General features: G+C 42.0%; 1 protein-coding gene and 1 pseudogene across 1 annotated transcript in view; both read right to left on the bottom strand.

Annotated features, from left to right (window-relative positions):
* RAD51B (RAD51 paralog B) overlaps window positions 1–18,200 on the bottom strand; it is a 774,217-nt gene that overhangs the window by 407,309 nt on the left and 348,708 nt on the right. The gene's annotated exons all lie outside the window — the stretch shown is intronic.
* Window positions 16,277–18,199, bottom strand: LOC105979986 (annotated as a pseudogene).

Below are 18,200 nucleotides of genomic sequence, written 5' to 3' on the forward strand. Positions count from 1 at the left end.
CTATAAAATAGGAATTATGACTTCGACTCTGACTCATAAAGGGGCCCATCGCCTTCACACCATTTGTCATATGTGGTGGCTTGCATGTTGTCATGATGCTGGAGGCTATGCCACTGCTATTTCAAATACCAGCTGGGTCACCCCTGGTGGGCAGTTTGTTAGACTAAGACAGAATAAGAAGAAAAGTCTGGGGTTCTGCTTCTGAAAAGTAGCAGAGCACTCTCTGGGTCACCAGAAGACTAGTACTGAGAATGAGGCCCGAGGATGGAAGGCACAGAAGCAGAGTGGCTGCAATAACAGCCTGGAGAAGACTGAAGATTGTGGCGCTGGTTAGGACCCAGAAGTGTGTTAGTCTGTTGTCCATGGGATCACCCTGAGTCAAAGCCAACTCAATAGCAACAAACAAGAAAGAAGGGACAAAGCCATTAGCCCCTGTCTCTCCTTTCCTTCGGAAGATGTTTGTGATCAGAGGGCAAGGCAATAAGGACAGAACAAATACACAAATAAGAGGGTAAGAATGCAATAACAGAAGAACACACAGGACCCACATCTTCTTCTCAACAACAAAGAAACAAGTCTTTGTCCTTCTTGCAGGCGAACTCCCTTAAGTCTAAGGGAGAAGGGAAGGTACAAAGTGAGACTGGAGAGGTGCTCTTCGAGGGAAGCCCTAAAAGAATGTAATGGGAAGAAATGTATTCAAACCAGCAGATAAACACACATTGAAAAGTGTCTATGGTTCACCTAGCATACAATTCAGTAGTTCAAGCATATTACGAAGAATTGAGGACTGACAAGTGGCCATTGGATTTGGCAAGCGAGTCCTTTCTTTTAAGGGGCTCACAGGCAAATCAGGGTGGGAAAATAAGGAAACATACACTTCTATACAATGATGGACATTGAGAATTTTAGAAATGTAAAAACATTTCTTGGTGATGTAGGTGAAACAAGAAATTCTTCAAGGGAATGTGGCTGGAGGAGGTGTCTCCTCAGATCCCGGTAGACAGGAAGAAGGGATAATAACCCAACAAACTTTAAAACATTTTTTCCACCTGTTTGTTGATTTTTCTACAGTTATCCATGTAAAAGTAATATTTCCCCTCCCAAGTTATTATCTCATTACTATTAATCTATGTAGGCATATGTGTCAATTACTGCATAACTATTTTGTAAGGACAATGCGTAAACTCTATCACACCCATTCCTTTGCAAGTATTATTTGTTACATTTTTCCTTATTGTCTTTTCCTTTTTAATTAAATTTTAGTTCCATTAAATTTTTTTAAAAGAAAAATGACTATGGTACAAAGATGTGATGGCCTTTAATGTTGTTATCAGCAAACAAAAAGGAAACGAGATAAGATGAAAGGTGATCCCTGTGTAAAACACAGTACTTAATTTTTTTTAATAAAATGACAAAATCCATTCAAATGAAAAAGACTAGGTAGGCTTTAATCCTTCTCCAAAGAACACCCAACTACAGAAAGGCCTGCTTCCCTCTCATTCTTCCCAGCAGAAGAGTAACAAATCAGAGAAAATCATGGTGGGCCAACTAAGTTAGAGCCTCTTTATCAAAAAGCGAACCTCTTATATAAATACATGAACTCAATCAGGCTGAGACACAGTCCACCTGTTCACACAGAACAATGAGAGACTTCAGCAACTTGCAGGGTACAAAGGAGTGACTGACCTGTATGTGGCCTCAAACTCTCCCGGAAGGTGGGGCTGGCCCTTTCGGTGACTCCTAATGAAAATCCACTTTGCCCCACCCAAAGGCCAAAATCAGGGCATGAAGCATTTATTTCTGGAAACCTAGCCTAAAAGTCAACTACAGCATTATTTCCTGTAATATGTTACGAAAAGAAACCTTTAATGCTCAAACCAGATATCACTGGCCATTGAGTTAATTCCAACTCATGGTGACCTATGAGTGTCAGAGGAGAGCTGTGGTCCCCGGGGTTTTCAGTGGCTGATTTTGGGGACACAGATCACCCAGGTTTTCTTCTGAGGCACACCTCTGGGTGGATTTAAACTTCCACCCTTTCTGTTAACAGCTGACCACCCAGAACTCTTGTCTGTGTGGGCGTGAATCTAAATGGTCCTATAGTCTTTCCAAACTGATTGTGGATTAAAAACAAACACAATCTTAATGTCCAACATCTAGAAGAATGATAATGAAAAATACCTTACCAACATAAGAGGCTGTTGCTGCCCTTAAGTACTTTTACAAAAGATAGAGTGAGAAGACAGCCATGTAAAAATTATGTTTAAATGGAGCATAAATTATGAAGTAAATTATGGAAAAATAAAATTTATATAAGACTAGAAAGAAGTACGTGTCCTTAGTAGTAATTTTAGTGTGGAGCTATTGGTAATTGATTTTTTTCCACATGTTCATATTTGCTTTTATTATTTCCAGAAAATTAAAATGCAAGGTAGGTTATTGCTGATGATGAAAATCAATGTGATTTTAAGCCTGGTTCTAGCTATGTGTTATGATACTGATTTTTAGGATGGTTATATCCATTTACAGGGGTCCCTAGGTGGCCAAAAAAGTTAAGCATTCTACTAATAACTTTCAAGTTAGTAGTTTGGTGGGTGAAGGGAGATGTCGGGCAGTATAAGATATGATAAAATAATAATCATTTATAAATTATCAAGGGTTCATGAGGGAGGGGGGAGGGAGGAAGGAAGGGAAAAATGAGGAGATACCAAGGGCTCAAGTAGAAAGCAAATGTTTTGAGAATGATGAGGGCAACAAATGTGCTTGACACAATGGATGTACATATGGATTGTGAAAAGAGTTGTACAAGCCCCCAATAAAATGATTTTAAAAAGGTAGTAGTTTGAGCCCCCCCAGAGGGAGCTCTGGAGACTGCCTGGAGGTCTGCTTCTGAACCATCATGGTCCTGAAAGGCCCATAGAGTCCATCCAGCTCTGAGAGAATGTGGTTGCTATCAGTCAGAACTGAATCGATGGAAATGGGCTGGGGGTGGGGGGGTTGTATTTTGTTTTGTTTTGGGAGATTATATTTTGTTTTGTACTGTTTTATGTGTGCGCACATGTACGTGCATGCGCGTGTGCTCACACATACACACGATTTGCTTCCATTTAGAAAAGTCATGTAGACAAGGCAGTGCAAGAAAGTACTGAAACCGCACTTCTGTAAGGTAAACTAGGAATCCATCGAAGACTTGCAGCTCAAAATACACCCATCATGATTACCCTGCAAGAACGACTTGTCCTCACGTAAATGTCTATCACTAAGTGCCTCTCAAGTTGCCTGGACGGACCACAGGAGAAGTTAAGCCATTAGGATCCAGTAATATCCATAGAGAGAGTATTTTAATACAAATTATTATATTTGTACAAACTTTCCTTCCCTTTTTCAACTCTACTGATATGAATGGCACCATGACTCGTGGAGGAAATAAAAAGGGAAAACTTAAAAACAACCACATTTTATTGTGTTTTAGGTGAAAGTTTATGCAACAAATTAGTTTCCCATTCAACAAATTTAAACACAAATTGTTCCATGACATTAATTACTATTTCCATAATAATGGTAAAATGTTCTACATCTTACTTAGGGTCTTACAAGCTTGTGGGTGTCTATCTAAAGTGCAAGCATTGGTCTCACCCCATCTAAAGCAAAAGAGAATGAAGCAAAGCAAATGTATCTGGAAACAATAGTCCAAACCACTAGTATACTATATGCGCTGTACCTCCACACCCCTAAGACCAGAAGAACTAGATTGTGTCTGGCTATCACTACCAACTGCTCTGAAAAGAGTCATAGTAGAAGGTCCTAGAGAGAATGAGAAGAAAATGAGGAATTGAACCCAAATTTATTAAATGAAAAAAAAAGACCAGGCTTATTGGCCAGATAGAGTCTAAGAGAATTCCTGAGACTATGGCCCTTAGGAACTCTCCAAGTGTAGGATTGAACTCATGCACATGGCTCCATTTGGGGCTAAACAATAGACAAAGGTACAAGGTAGCACGAGGCAGGTGCATGCCTCCTTACAACAATGGACCATTCCAGGTAAAAAAGATGGTAAGTGCAAAGTTCAAAAGAAAAGAAAGGAGGAAAAGCAGGAGGAGGAGCCAAAGGGAGGAAGTGGGCTGTTGTTGTTACATTGTGAGGACTACACTAAACGGCAGCACACAAAGCGTATGTGAACTGCTGAATGGAAACTACTCTCTAAGCCATCACCCAAATCCCAATAAAATATATCCACACACAAAAAAGTTTAGAAGAAACAGACAATAACACTCATGTTATCAGCTTAAGATACAAAACATCCGTTGGAGTCTATTTTAAGAATGAGGAGTGAGGAAATGAAGCTAGGCGACCTTGGTATCCAGTCATAGAATATCAAGGTTGGAACTACCAGTAACAGGTGTCAGGAGAAGATAAACTGCTTTGGGAGCTGAACATGTGAATCAAGCACTAGGCAAAAAACTAAGACCAGCTAATTTAGGAAACTAAAACTTTGTCCACGTTGTCCACAGTAGGCCACGGGCTAAGCGCTCTCTGGCTCTCCTCCGCTGCCTCTCCCAGGGCACCGGATGGATCAAACTTTAGGAGAATGAAGGAAACAGCCTCTGATGAGAGGAGCAGAGGCTAAAACTCCGAGGGTTTGCTCTGTAGGCTGGTGCCTTCAGAACAGGGTTTTGCTCACTCAACTGCTGTTTCAGTGGTTAGGAAAACAACAGCTAGAAGAATCCCTCCTGAGATCGGAGGTGCCAGGAGTGAAATGGAGGGGGAGGTATGCCCACGTCCTAAGATCTGGAATCAAAGCAGATTTTAAATGGCAAGTCTGAAATGGACTCGCTGAACATGACCTGCCATGCTAAGCCTGGTTCTTGTCAGGGCTATTATGCCCTTAATTTCATGAACATCGTGTTCACTTGTAAAGAAAAAATAAGAAATGGGGGGAAAAGAAGAAGAAAAAAAACCCTTGTTTTACCAGTAATTGCCCATCAATATGAGAGTCCTATTATTTCTATTAAGTTAATTAACCTATTTTTGAAAAGTATACAAAATAGGTCACTTAAGTGGGTGTGACCTTGCCCACTGAACTATGCTTTTAAACTGTCTCCAACTATTAAGATTTATAGAGCCCTTTATCAACATCTTGGTTTGAAAAGGCTGGCTGAGTGAAAGGCATGCAGCACCAGGCAAAAACAGCTTTGGCCCCTATCAATCAGCCTATTATAAGTCAATGATATTAGATGATGTGATTAGTTTTTCAAATTGAATGTAGTTTAATCTAAATTCCAGGGCGCTGATGTAACCATGCCACCTTCTGAAGACTCAAGGAAACAGCTGATATGCGGGAATTTCCATCTGGGCTCTATAACAACAATATTCCTCCTACATTACAAGAAAAAAATGAACCTGCCATGGAATATACTTGCAGGCAAAATCCATTTCTAAATAACCATCGCTATCATCAGTTAAAGCCTGAAAGGCCATCACACAAATGCGCCCCGTGCTCATGGGCAAATTTCATGATATTTTAATTCCGTTTTCCCACAAACTTTTTGAAGCGTCTCATATTTTGTTCCTAAATCTAGGGGGTGAAATCCTAGAAGTCCTTATTTAATAAACTCCCACCCACAAAGTGCTAACATCCTTGGGGTCTCTTCCTCTCTGGGTTTCTCTGGATCCATGACTATATAGCCCATCCCAGAAAAGCAATGCAGTAACTAAGAATATCAAGTGCCAAAATGGTGCGAGACATTTCAGGCACTTAGAGTCTCAAAAAATCACTCCACTATCAGGAAGGTACTGATCACAACAATGACTATCAGGTCTCCCAAATGATCACTTTCTGGGGATGTCGGCCCTCTAACGTTATGTAGACAAAATCTCCCCAGTTTTGGAACCTCACCTGAAAATTAGTGAGATTGTACCAAAGTCACAAAGGCTAAGGGGTTGCAGGCCTGTTCATCATTAAACCCCTATTAGGGCCCTACTAGATGACCAGGATGGCACAAACAGTTAGCTCGGGGTTATAAATAATTCAGAGATTTATGCTCTGGTGATATGGGCCTAAAGCAGTTCTAGACTCAAATATACCAAATGTAGCAGAGAGTTAATGTCATCAGCTGAAAATGGGGCATTAACTAGAAGACTAGATACTGGGTAAAAAAATAACCTCATTTCTAGCCCCTTTTTTCTCCCTCAACTCCATATACTCTGGCACCTATCTGTTTAACTCTCAGAAATATAAAGTAAAGAAAAAGAACAAGATTCCTCTCTGGACAAAGAAATGAATCCTAGAGAAAAGACAGATGCAGACATCTGGAGATCCACTTACAAAACAGTAGGGGTCCCTGTCAATCACTCAGTAATGAAATCATCAATCAACAGAGTCCACGTGAACACACATTGCACATTCCCACACCCTGCTCCTCAATATGAATGCATGACCAAAGACACCCAGACTTACAGCACGAAAGACAAAGAGCAACTCATAACCACACGGGGCTTAAGCGGGGCCCTAAAAATAGCCAGGTCTGCCTAATGAGACCGTTATATTAAAGATTTTTAGAGAATACATGTGGGGATATTGAAGATGTGATGATATAATATTCAGCATCTTGGACTTTCATGAGACAAAATGTTTATCAGTATAATGATGATGAAATGCTTATTAAACAAAAATATTTTAATGGAAACACCACCGTTAAGTCAAATCCAAGTCATACTGAGAAGTGATCATTAAAGAAATATAAAATTGGTACATTCACATTATAGCTGTGCTCATCCTACGGTCATTGTCCTCTAACCAAGTTTTCAGTTTCTCTCTGCATTCCTTTTCAAAAGTTAAAAACTCTCAATTCTGCTCTTGGGGAGTTGATAAAAGAAAGTTATTTGTTTGGTAGATCTACACTAAGGTTGCAGCCAATAGATTGATGTTTCCCACTAAGGCAAGAGGCTAAAGAAGAAAGAATGCTGGTACTAATGGACCGAAGTTCAAGCTCTGGCTCCGTCGTATGTTGTATGTCAATGGAATGACCTGAGGCACAGTGGTGAATTGCTTTGAAGCTATATTTCTCAATCTCTAAAGTAAATGTAATAAAAATCTACCTTAGAAAGCTATTTTCAAGCTTAAATAAGATAATGCTTGTAAACACTGTAACTATAAAATTCTAAATGGGGAGGGCATGTGAGTGGAATATTATTGTTCTAGCAAATGAATCTTCATGGAGAAATTTCAGCCTGTCTGTGAAATCTTTGGGTAGGCATTGGAGTTGGAAGAGTTTTCCTATGGACTCTTTAATTCTAGCAATTAAAGAAATGTCTAGTTTATTAAATCTTAAACTGGGTATTTTTAAGGCCATTTTCCATGCACTGCTAAAATGGAGAGGAAATTAAGCTAGGAGAAATGGTCCATACGTGCATTTATCTGTCTATCCATTTATTCTATCAACCAAGCCCAACCTCTGCCAACCACTAAGCTAGACATGGAAATGCAAATATGAATACAACACCATCCCTCCAATCATCAAATAGACTGACAAGGACATGTGCAAAATAAGGGTCATTGGGGTCAGAGGAACTATAGGAGTATATAGGGTATTATGGGACACCGGAAGGTAGTACACCCACTCTGCATTTATATACTATCTCATTCTCTGATATTTTGCATTTACAATACTAAAATGTCTACTAGCCAACTCTTTTGTTTATTAATGATGTATCTTTGGCAATAGAATACTAAGGCATCGGTGACAGTGGCATTGACAGTTAAGGTTGTGTGTTAACTTGGCCGATCCATGATTCTCAGTGGCTTGCCAATTGAGTCGTGATGTAATGTTGCAGTTGGACACAAGATGGACAATTAATAAGGATAAGTGAAGAAGAACTGATGCCTTTGAAGTATGGTGTTGGCCAAGATCGTTGAATTCCCGTTGAATGCACCATCGGAACGAACAAATCTGTCCTGGAAAGAATCAAAACAGGATGCTCCAAGACTTTGCTGCAGATACTTTGCATATGTTATGGGGGCGGGGGGGACCAGTCCCTGGAGAAGAATATCATGCTTCGTGAAGAGAAAAAGCAGAAGTCTCTCAATGAGGTAGATAGGCACAGGGTGGCGACAATGGCATAGCAACAGTTGTGCTGCTGGAACTGACCTGGGCAGTATTTTGTTCTGTTGCACACAGTCACTATGAGTCAGAATCGACTTGACAACAACAATTTGACAATCATGTAATGATGAACTTTTGTTTACAAACCTTTCATCCTTGGAAGTAAAAGAATGTTACACTTTCTCTCATTAGTACTAACAACTTGCCTACCAGGTCAGCAAATGAACTAGGGCTTTTATCTTCATGGTATATGTACAACTAAGAAATTACAGCCCAAAGTAGAAATAACATGCCCATGGCCTCTCAGTAGGTCATTAAAGTCGAGCTGGAAACAGAATAGAGAGCTCCAAACCCCTGGTGAGCATGTCTCCCCTACACTGCCATTATCATCAATCACCACTTAGGAAGTTACCATTGGCACTTGGCACTATATGCACGGCACCGTGCCAGGGCACTCTCTTATGAAATAATATATTAAGCACAGATTATCTTGGGGATGAGAGTACTGATGTGAGTAGGAAATTTGCTCTGAACCCTTTCAGCTACTCCTGTAACTGTTTCTTTTATGCACATTTATCAAATTAGGTGGATTATTACATAACATGCAAAACTAAAAAGTTTCATAAATTATCCTATATTTTTCAAAACAATGCAGCCATGTAAACAACACCCACACATAGCATGCATAGAAAACTAATGCACAAGGGGTTTGTACTTTTGGGGGGGTGTTGTACAGTACATATATCTTATGTAAAAGTAGGTACTTGCAACTTTAAATATAAAGCCAATGCAAAAAAAAAAGATAGTATGTCTTGGTAAAGAGAGTTGTTATTGATCATTAAGTAGCGAGACAAGAAGGCATCCTGATGGCACAGTAGTTCAAATACCTGGCTGCTAAAAAGGTCAGGAGTTTGAACCCACCAGCTACTCCATAGCAGAAAGATGCGGCTATTGGCACCCACAAAAATTATAGCCTTGAAAGTTCATTGGGGCAGTCCTGCCCTGTCCTACAGGGTCACTATGAGTGGGAATCAACTCTACCGCAATGGCTCTGATATGGTTCACTTGGGTTTAGAAGGCTATGAGACTTGGAGGCTAAACAACTGAATCACCAGCATAGATCTAGTCCAGGCTTGGAGTGGCTGGAAGTTACTTTGACATAATAGAGCTTTGTGGATTAGTGTGAAATAACTGGTATGTGGCATGCCAGTTCTCACAAGCCGACACCCACATTGCTAAATAAATAGCACTTCAGACTCTAATCGGACCCTTTGTCCAAGTGAAAAACCTGGATGGATAAAGTCAGAATTTCTACCTCCCTCTCCCTTTTTCCAGCATAAAATTTGAAGTGCTGTTGCAGCCAAATCAATAACTTCTACCCTGGGCATTATCTCCCTCTGGCAGAGTTGGCAGGCAACTGCTCAGTCACAGTTTCCTCCTGAGATCAGCCACAGCGGGTTCCAGGCTTAGAGACACACTGTGTGCCAGTGCAAAGTTCGCAACGGATCACTAAATGGACAAAAAATAAGAGAATGAATTTCATTGTCAAGTGATTTCCAAATCTCCCTATAGAAAGACATCTGAAAGAACTTAAGAAACATATCCCTCGCTTTCAAGATTGAAAAAAAAAAAAATGGTCTTGCTCTGTAAAGGTTGAAAATACCGTGCAGTTAATGCTACTTATATGGCAATGAGCTAACCCCCAAAGGTAACACATAACTATTCTCTGTTTACCAAGTTAATCTACCAGATTTGTTTACTTTGTCTGATTTACTAAGACAAATATGCTGTGTGTCTGAAATGCATTATCTGGCCCTGGGAAAGGAAAACGAAAGAAGTGTTGTGCTTTTATTAATAGATAAGTGCAAACAGGCCCTATCCTATCAAGTGAACAGCTAGGACCTTTGGCCACTGTTTACTGAAAATAAAATTAGCCTTGGTTGGCAGGTACTTATCAGATCTGAGAATAATTAACTACCCACATCTGGTACATGTTACTGAAAATGCTAGTGGGAGCCATTACCTTTGGTAAGGGTTCTTTTTCCTGAACAGCTAACATCCCCCTACATCCCCATTGGAATGCATTCTGTATTCCCAAGCACACTCGTGGCAGGACCAAAAGCAGTTCCACAAATGGTTTCCCTACTTCAACCCAAAGGGGAGAGGAACACACAAAAGAAATCCCTGAGACTTTGTTGGTTCCCACTACACTCCACAATCCTCCCCAATGAGATCACCTGCTCTGGCAAGGACTGGGGAGCTTTATCATCAAAGCAGGGTCATTTTAAGTTAATCAGTAAGGACTAATCTTGCAACTGGTTGGTCTTTCTTTGTTTTTAGAGGATTTCACAGAAAATCCCTAGTGTACAATATTTCATGGGTTTAGTTTTTATGATTCAAAAGGAGCACCTAAAAACCAAGCACTCCCATTATTAGGAAATTGAAAAGGTGGTCATCAAATTCAGGTAACTTTACTTTCTAATGATCGTTTTACCAAGGTTGTTTTGTTGTGGTGGTCTTTGCAGGATTTTATGAAGGAGAAGGAAATGCTCTCAGGCATTCATCTAAATAAGCAACACAAAATAAATCATATTCTATCTCTATCACATGAGCTAAGAGACAGGAAACACAGGGCTCTGCAATTAGCCAACTGTAAAATTTGTACCAAGTCAACTGACTTTAGTCAAGTGACCATCTCATCTCCCGGGTCTGTAAACCAGGGCCTACCACGTACATCACAAAGCTGCTGGGGGGAGGAGGGAAGTTCTAATGGCCCCAGGAGAGTATTTGTTCAAACAGAGAGATAAGTCATTCCAAAGCACCAGGAATATTTCTCCTCAAGAAAAACCCTTGTTGTTGACTATCATGAGTAGGTTCTGACCTTTCAAAAATAAATCACCAGGTCTGTCTACCCCAAACCATACTCACTGCCATCTTGTTCATTCTAACTCATAGCAACACAATAGGAAAGAGTAAAACTATATTAATAGTAGGAGTCTGAGGGTTACAGTTGTTAACTAGGAAGTTGGCGGTTCAAATCCACCAACTGCTCCATGAAGAAAGATGTGGCAGTCTGCTTCCATAAAGACTTACAGCCTTAGAAACTCGATGGGGCAGTTCTACTCTACCCTATAGGATTGCTATGAGTTGGAATCGATAAAGCAACACTTGGTATACATACACATCTTGTTGTTCTTTAACATTTTATTTATTTTTGTTTTTATTGGCATCTATTTTGTTTTTATTGCCATTTATTCACATATCATACATTGAAATCATATTAAGAAAAGCTATGCAGTCATCACCACAATAAATTTTAGGACATTTTCTTCTTTCTCATACTCATTGTTGTTAGCCCTCCATTTCCCCAACTTCCACTGCCATCTTCCTTATGAATCCAGCTACAGACTCATTATTTACCTATTCTGATTTCATATACAGAAAAGCACACAAAACAAAATCAAGAAACAAACAAAAGCCAATGGCAATGACAAAATAAAATAGAGTCTCAACTGAAATGAAAATGTAAAACATCAAGAAGCGGAACAAATTTAAAATGGGTCAAAAGGCCCAAATAAGAAGTGTTAAATTTTAATCTAACTGCATCTGAACAACACTAGGTATATTATAGTGAGCTATAACATGGTACTCAGCACCATTTATAAATTTACTTCTACTTATTTATTTGTAGACAGATCTGCCCCTCCTATTGAGACACAGGACAATGGTGGTTCAGTTGTAGAATTCCCACTTTATCTGCCAGACACCTGGGTTTAATTCTCAGCTGAAGCACCTCATACACAGTCACCACTCATCTTCCGAGAAGTCTTTGGTGATGGTGCAATGCAGAACAGGTTTCAGTGGAATTCCCAGACTAAGATGGACTGGGATGAAAGGTCTAGTGATCTACTTCCAAAACTCAGCTAATGAAGACCTTATGAATCACAGGAGTCTGGTTCCATTATGCACGAGGTCATCATGAGTGAAGGGAAGATTCGATACTGACAATGTGACACAAGAACTTGTATCCTAGTAACTTCTAAGACCTTCAGTGGCTTCAAAATCAGCAATTGCCTTATTCTCAAGAAAACTGTAAATGATACATTTTCTGCAGTATTTTTATCTCTGGATTTCTCTTGACAGCAAACAGATGGCCTGCTGGCACATTTCTGCATTATAAAAATATACTAGGTGAGTGGACATCAGACACATTAGAAGTGGACATGAACTAAAAAGTGGAAAATTCTGAGGACATGGAGTCAATAAATAGAGCTTAAAAACCAGGAGGAAGGAGGAATAATAGGTGAGGAGAAATTAGAATGCAGAGGAGAAAAGTGAGGCCAAGGAAATAGAGAAGGAATAGAAAAATCAAAGTGTACTTCCTACATTAGGTGGTCTGGTCAGCTGAAGTATGAAGCCAAGTTAGAGGAGATAAAGGTATGAACTAGAGGTAGATCAAGTGGTTAGGAGTAATGGGAGAAGGATATTGATGGGAGAAATAGGCAAGTAGCGATTAAAATTAAAATTGAAAGAATAGTTCGTTGGTGTGGCGGAGTGAAATTTCCTATTATGGCTCTTCTACCCAAGTCTCTGGAACTCCCACCAAATGATTGGATGGGTAGTATACTGGGTTACACATTGTGTTGCTGACCACAAGGTCAGCAGTTCGAAATCACCAGCTGGTACTTAGTAGAAAGATGAGGCTCTCCACTCCCATAAAAAGTGCTTAGCAGAGTAGAGGGGCAGTGAAAAAGAGGAAGGCCCTTCTTAAGATGGACTGACACAGTGGCTGCCACAATGGACTCAAACATGGGGACAACTGTGAGGAGGGTGCAGGACCAGCCAGTGTTTTGTTCTGTACATAGGGTCACTGTAAGTTATAACTACCTCACTGACACCCATCAACAATGGAGTTACCATCTTGGATAGCCAACAGGGCAGTTCTCTCCTGTTCTCTAGCATCGCTGTGAGTCAAAATAGATTCAATGGCAATGAGATGCAAATAGGGAATGTATAATGTTAATAGAGGAGATTGGTCACTTTTTGTTACCACCTGCTGGCCATCTTTAAAGTGGAAGTGGAAAGGGAAAGCCCCGGATCATCCAAGAGCAAGTTTCAAATCTTGATCTGACGTGGGGGAGGCCGAGACCAGACAAATCAGAGACAAGCATGGAGACTAGGACAGAGCAAGAGGAGTGGCACCAACAACCCAGAGCTGTGAGATCGGGGCAGATTTCCTGGTCCACAGGGGCAGAGGACAATGAACCATATGGCTTAGAGGCAGAGGACCAGAGAGAGACTTGGCTGCAGGCTGAGGAGAGGTGATGTGGAGCACTGAATATATCATTAATGTTTACTGATCTGATCCTGGACTGTTATAACCTACTAACTTCTCTAATAAACCACCGTAATGCTGAGTATTATCTGTGAATTTTGTGTGGCCATTGCAAAGATTTACAAAGCCCAACAACAAACTTTTTTTTTGGGGGGTGAGAGTGTTTGTTCTTTGGCCTACTCCTAGATTAATTTGTGGTGTTGATTGAGAAAAATGTACTGTATAGACCACATCAGCTCTAGTTTCTTAGATATGGTTTAATTTAGAAAATTTTGGACTGCTCTTGAAAAGATCTCTGCTGCAGAATTGGGATTTCATATTTGAAGGGAAAAATTATGTATTTAAACTACCCGCATTTATTGGTGGATAATGACCTTTGTTTCATAACTATTCATCTAATTCCTTTCCTATAATGCACACTGCTCCAAACTCAGATCTTTTGCCCGTTCCACCTTTCTGTGAACTACTACAGCTCTCAGAGGATGAATCTTGCATGTCTAATATATTTCACAAGGTATAGAAAGTAGGGAAAATGACAATGAATTCCAAACAACTTCATGTAGTGATTGTTTTAACCTCAATGAATTGAGGGATCTGATCAGGGGCTTAAACCTTCCCAAGGAGTCTTCTGAATTGCTTGCCTCCAGACTATAGGAAAAGAACGTATTTCAGCCAAGAACAAAAATAACATTTTATCGAAGCAGAGAAAAGGATTTTCTGCGATTCTTTATCCAAGACAACAACTTAGTATTCTGCAATGACACATGAAACCTTTTGAAGAAAATTGGTCATTCAGAATATAACCCAAATGAGTGGCATCTTTTCAATGACAGTTCAAAATGTAGTTTGAAATGTGTTCTTTACTATTACAAGAAACCAAGAGTGACCTCAACAATGGGAAGAATATCCCATGCTTGTGGATTGGAAGATTCAATATAGTAAAAATGTGAGTTCTGCACATGGCACGATATAAGTTTAATGCAATCCTGACACAATGACCATCATCTTTCTTCAAAGAAATGAAAAAACTGATTACCAACTTCATATGGAGAGGGAAGAAGCACAGAATTAGCAGAGAACTCCTCAAGAAGGACACAGTGGGAGGGCTTGCTTTACCTGACTTTAGCACATATTAAACAGCCACAGTGGTTAAAACCGCATGGGATTGGTATAATGACAGATATTCAGGTCAATGGAAAAGAACTGAAAACCTAGAAATAAAATCATCAGCATACAGACAACTGATCTTTGATAAGGGCCCCCCAAAATCAAATGGGAAGCAGATGCCCTCTTCAACAAGTGATGCTGGAAAAAAAATGGATATTTACCTGCTGAAAAATGAAGCAAGACCCTTATCTCACTCCATGCACAAGACCCTTATCTCACTCCATGCACAAGAATAAACTCAAGGTAGATAACAGACCTTGAGGTAAAACCCCACACTATTAAGGCCATCAATGATGGAATTGGGACAAACCTGAGAACTTTGGTGCAGGGAATACATAGGCTATCGGAAATAGGGAAGGACACAAATACAGATAAGTCACAAATTGACAATTGGGATATACTGAAGATAAGTCATCTGTGTACATCAAAAGAATTCAACAAGAGAATAATAAGAGAGCCCACAGACTGGGAAAACATCTTTAGCAACAACACATCAGACAAAGACCTTATCACTAAAAGCTATAATATTCTGCAAGCTTCCAAAAAGAAAAAAACTAATTGCCCACTGAAGAGGTGGGCAAAGGACTTGAACAGAAGTTTCACAAGGGCAGAAATCCGAATGGCCAATAAATATATGAGAAAATGTTCTGTCATTAGCCATAAGAAAAATGCAAATTAAAACAACAATGAGATACCACCTAACACCCTCAAAGATAGCCCAATTCAAAAAATCAGAAATCAACAAGTATTGGAGGGGCTGTGGGGAGACAGGAACTCTCATCCACTGTAGGTATGTACAGCCACTATGGAAAAGTACAACACGAGTCCTCTGAGGTAAGCTTAACAATGCAAAAGGGGCATAGGGAAAAAGCTACTGTATACAAACATTCCTGGGGTGAGGTCCAGGTAGTATGGCAAGGGCCTGACCAAATCCAGGGATACATATGGTAGCCAACTAAAAAGGAAGGGGAAAAAAAGAAAAGAAAAAGACATGGGTAGCAGGGGAACAGGGCACTAACCCACCCAAGAGGAAGGTATTGATTATATCGCCACAGAGAAAGAGGGAACATTGACTTCAACCCGGTGCTCCAAGATGTGAATGCAACATACTGGCATGAAACAGGGAACCAATAGAGAGGTCTGAGAGGCCTGCCCCAATCCCAACTACGTGGACAGTTCCCTCCTCTCCCCCCAGCCCCCACAGAAGAATTCACTTCAGAGGATAGTACTGAAGCTATGGCTCAGGGAGAGGGACATGTCTGATCAGAGCACACAGGAGCAAATGAAGGGAGAGGAAGACAGAGTGGAACACATCCTGGCCCGCCAAGCCCTGAGGACAATATTCCCGTTCACATCAGCCAAAGCACAGAGAGGACCATAGGACCGGCCCCACTACGAGACATGACATCCCTCACTGACCCACAGCACTACTGAGGACAACACTGGAGACACAGTGAGGGAATCGCACCCGATCTGACCCCACTACACTGAGGCAAAATACTAAGGGTACAACAGAACAGCAAGGAGAACAGAGCAATGAAGTGCCCAGGGAATACCAAAATAAACTGTAGTGCCAGGGCATGGCACCCCATTAAACTCAACTGGAAAACACTCCTAAAGGTCAACAATGAGACCTTGAACAATTTACAGGCTATTCTTTCTTTTTTTTTTTTTTTACCATTTAACTTGTTTTAATGTTTCTCCACAAATGGTGAAAAATACTAAAGTACAGACAAGGAATAATAATAATGTTGTGGCCAACATTATAAATATGGAATTATAAATTTAAAACATTTTCTGGTTTAAAAAATAAATCTGGTAGTCAATGCAGCTCTGCGGGGTCTCGTCTAATAGGGCCGGTCTCTGCGCTCCTGGCGGTGCTCGCCTTTATCCATTTTCCCAGGTCCACCACGCCAGCCTCTTCTTCCTCCCATCTGTTCCATCAATGGTCCATGGGGACCCCCGGGACCACCTCGTCTTCCTCCACCAAAGCCACCTCGGTCCACGCCTCAACCTCCACGGAAGCCACCTCTGAACATTCCGCCAGGGCCTCCGTGGTCCATGAGGCCACCACTCCCGCCCCGCATGCCACCAGGGCCGCCTCTGGCACCGTCACCACCTGGGAATGGGAAGGGGGGCGGGAGGAAGCCTTCAGGCTCAGGGGCCTTACACTGGTTGCATTCGGTTCTCCAGGCGAAGTTCTGATTCCCACAACCCAGGTTGGGAGACTGCTCGGTGCTGGGCGTTTCCTCCTCCAGAGGGGTTCCCTGGGGAACTAAGGGGTCCTCGTCGGGGAAAGCCCCCTCTGTCTCCTCCAAGGCCTCACATGTGACCCATCGGCCCACCAGGACCTCCTGGGCCCCCGGGACCTCCACGGAGTGGCGGCAGCATGCCTCTACCCTTTCGGGGTAGCATTCCACCCCACATGCTGTTCATGGGTGGCTTCTTACGAGCCAGAGACACTTTAAAAGCTTGCTCCCTTGAAAATCTTTCCCATCAAACCACTCCACGGCAGCCTTGACAGTCGGTGGGTCTTATAGGGCACAGTGGCATCGCCTTTGGGCTTGCCGGTCTCCTTGTCCAGGTAGATATGGATCATAGGGTGCCCAGTTCTCTTGTTCATCTTAACCACCCCACACTGCTTCAAGAAGTCTGTCAGATCGACCAGAGTCACATTGTCATTTAATCCCTGCACATAAATCACACTGTTTGGTCAGAGTCTTCATCGGTATCGACTGGTGGACCTAAATCAAGATCTGGTCCTTCATCTGTGGGTGCACCAGGCTTATTGAAGCCACCTCACTCTCCTGCGCTGCCCATTCCACCGTGTCCTCCTCCCCGCCCACCTCTGCTCATGCCTCCACGATCAAATCTCCCTCCCTCTTCCCCTGCCCCAGTTATCAGGGCCACTCATGCTCCAGTTTTCTCCTGGTCCGGAAAATCCTCCAGACTCCTGCCCATAAACACCCATGCTACTGGGGTGGTCCTGTCAGAATGAACTCTGCTGCCTGAAGCTGCTGCTCTGTTGGCTATATTGACTTGGCGCCTGACTGTAGGAGCCAGTCTGGGGAGGGCAGGGAGGGGGGGAGTAGCTAGTGGGCAGCTGCTGTCCATAGCTGCTCTGCTGCCGGTAGCTGCTTGGCTGTCCATAGGTGTTCTGCTGAGAGTAACTGCTCTGATCGTAGCCAGTCGGCTGGGAAGAAGAATAGCTGGTAGGAGGATAGGATGGAGGCTCGGTGACTGCTGTATGGGGTATCTCCCAGGCACCTGGGGGGTAACTGTAGTTACTTTGTCCATACCCCATGCTGGACTGGTTGTAGCCTCCTGTGCTGGATTGAGGTTGACTAGTTTCAGCAGGCTTGCTACCATCCTGTGGTCTTGCAGGTGCGGTGGCGGCCGGCTGCTGCCCATATGTTGGGTAGGCAGCCTGAGTACCGTATGCAGACTGGGCTGCATAAGAGGCCTGGGTGGTGGTCACCGTTGCTGTGGTGGTGTCATAAGCACCAGTGCCGTAGCCCTGGACAGGCTGGCTGTAGGCCTGTGGGGCAGCTGGAGTACTGTAACCCGTCGGAGGTTGTCCATAAGAGGTTGCATAG

This window comes from Echinops telfairi, unplaced genomic scaffold (genome assembly GCF_000313985.2).
Source record: "Echinops telfairi isolate 266 unplaced genomic scaffold, ASM31398v2 ScPeMD7_18;HRSCAF=68, whole genome shotgun sequence".
NCBI lineage: Eukaryota > Metazoa > Chordata > Mammalia > Afrosoricida > Tenrecidae > Echinops > Echinops telfairi.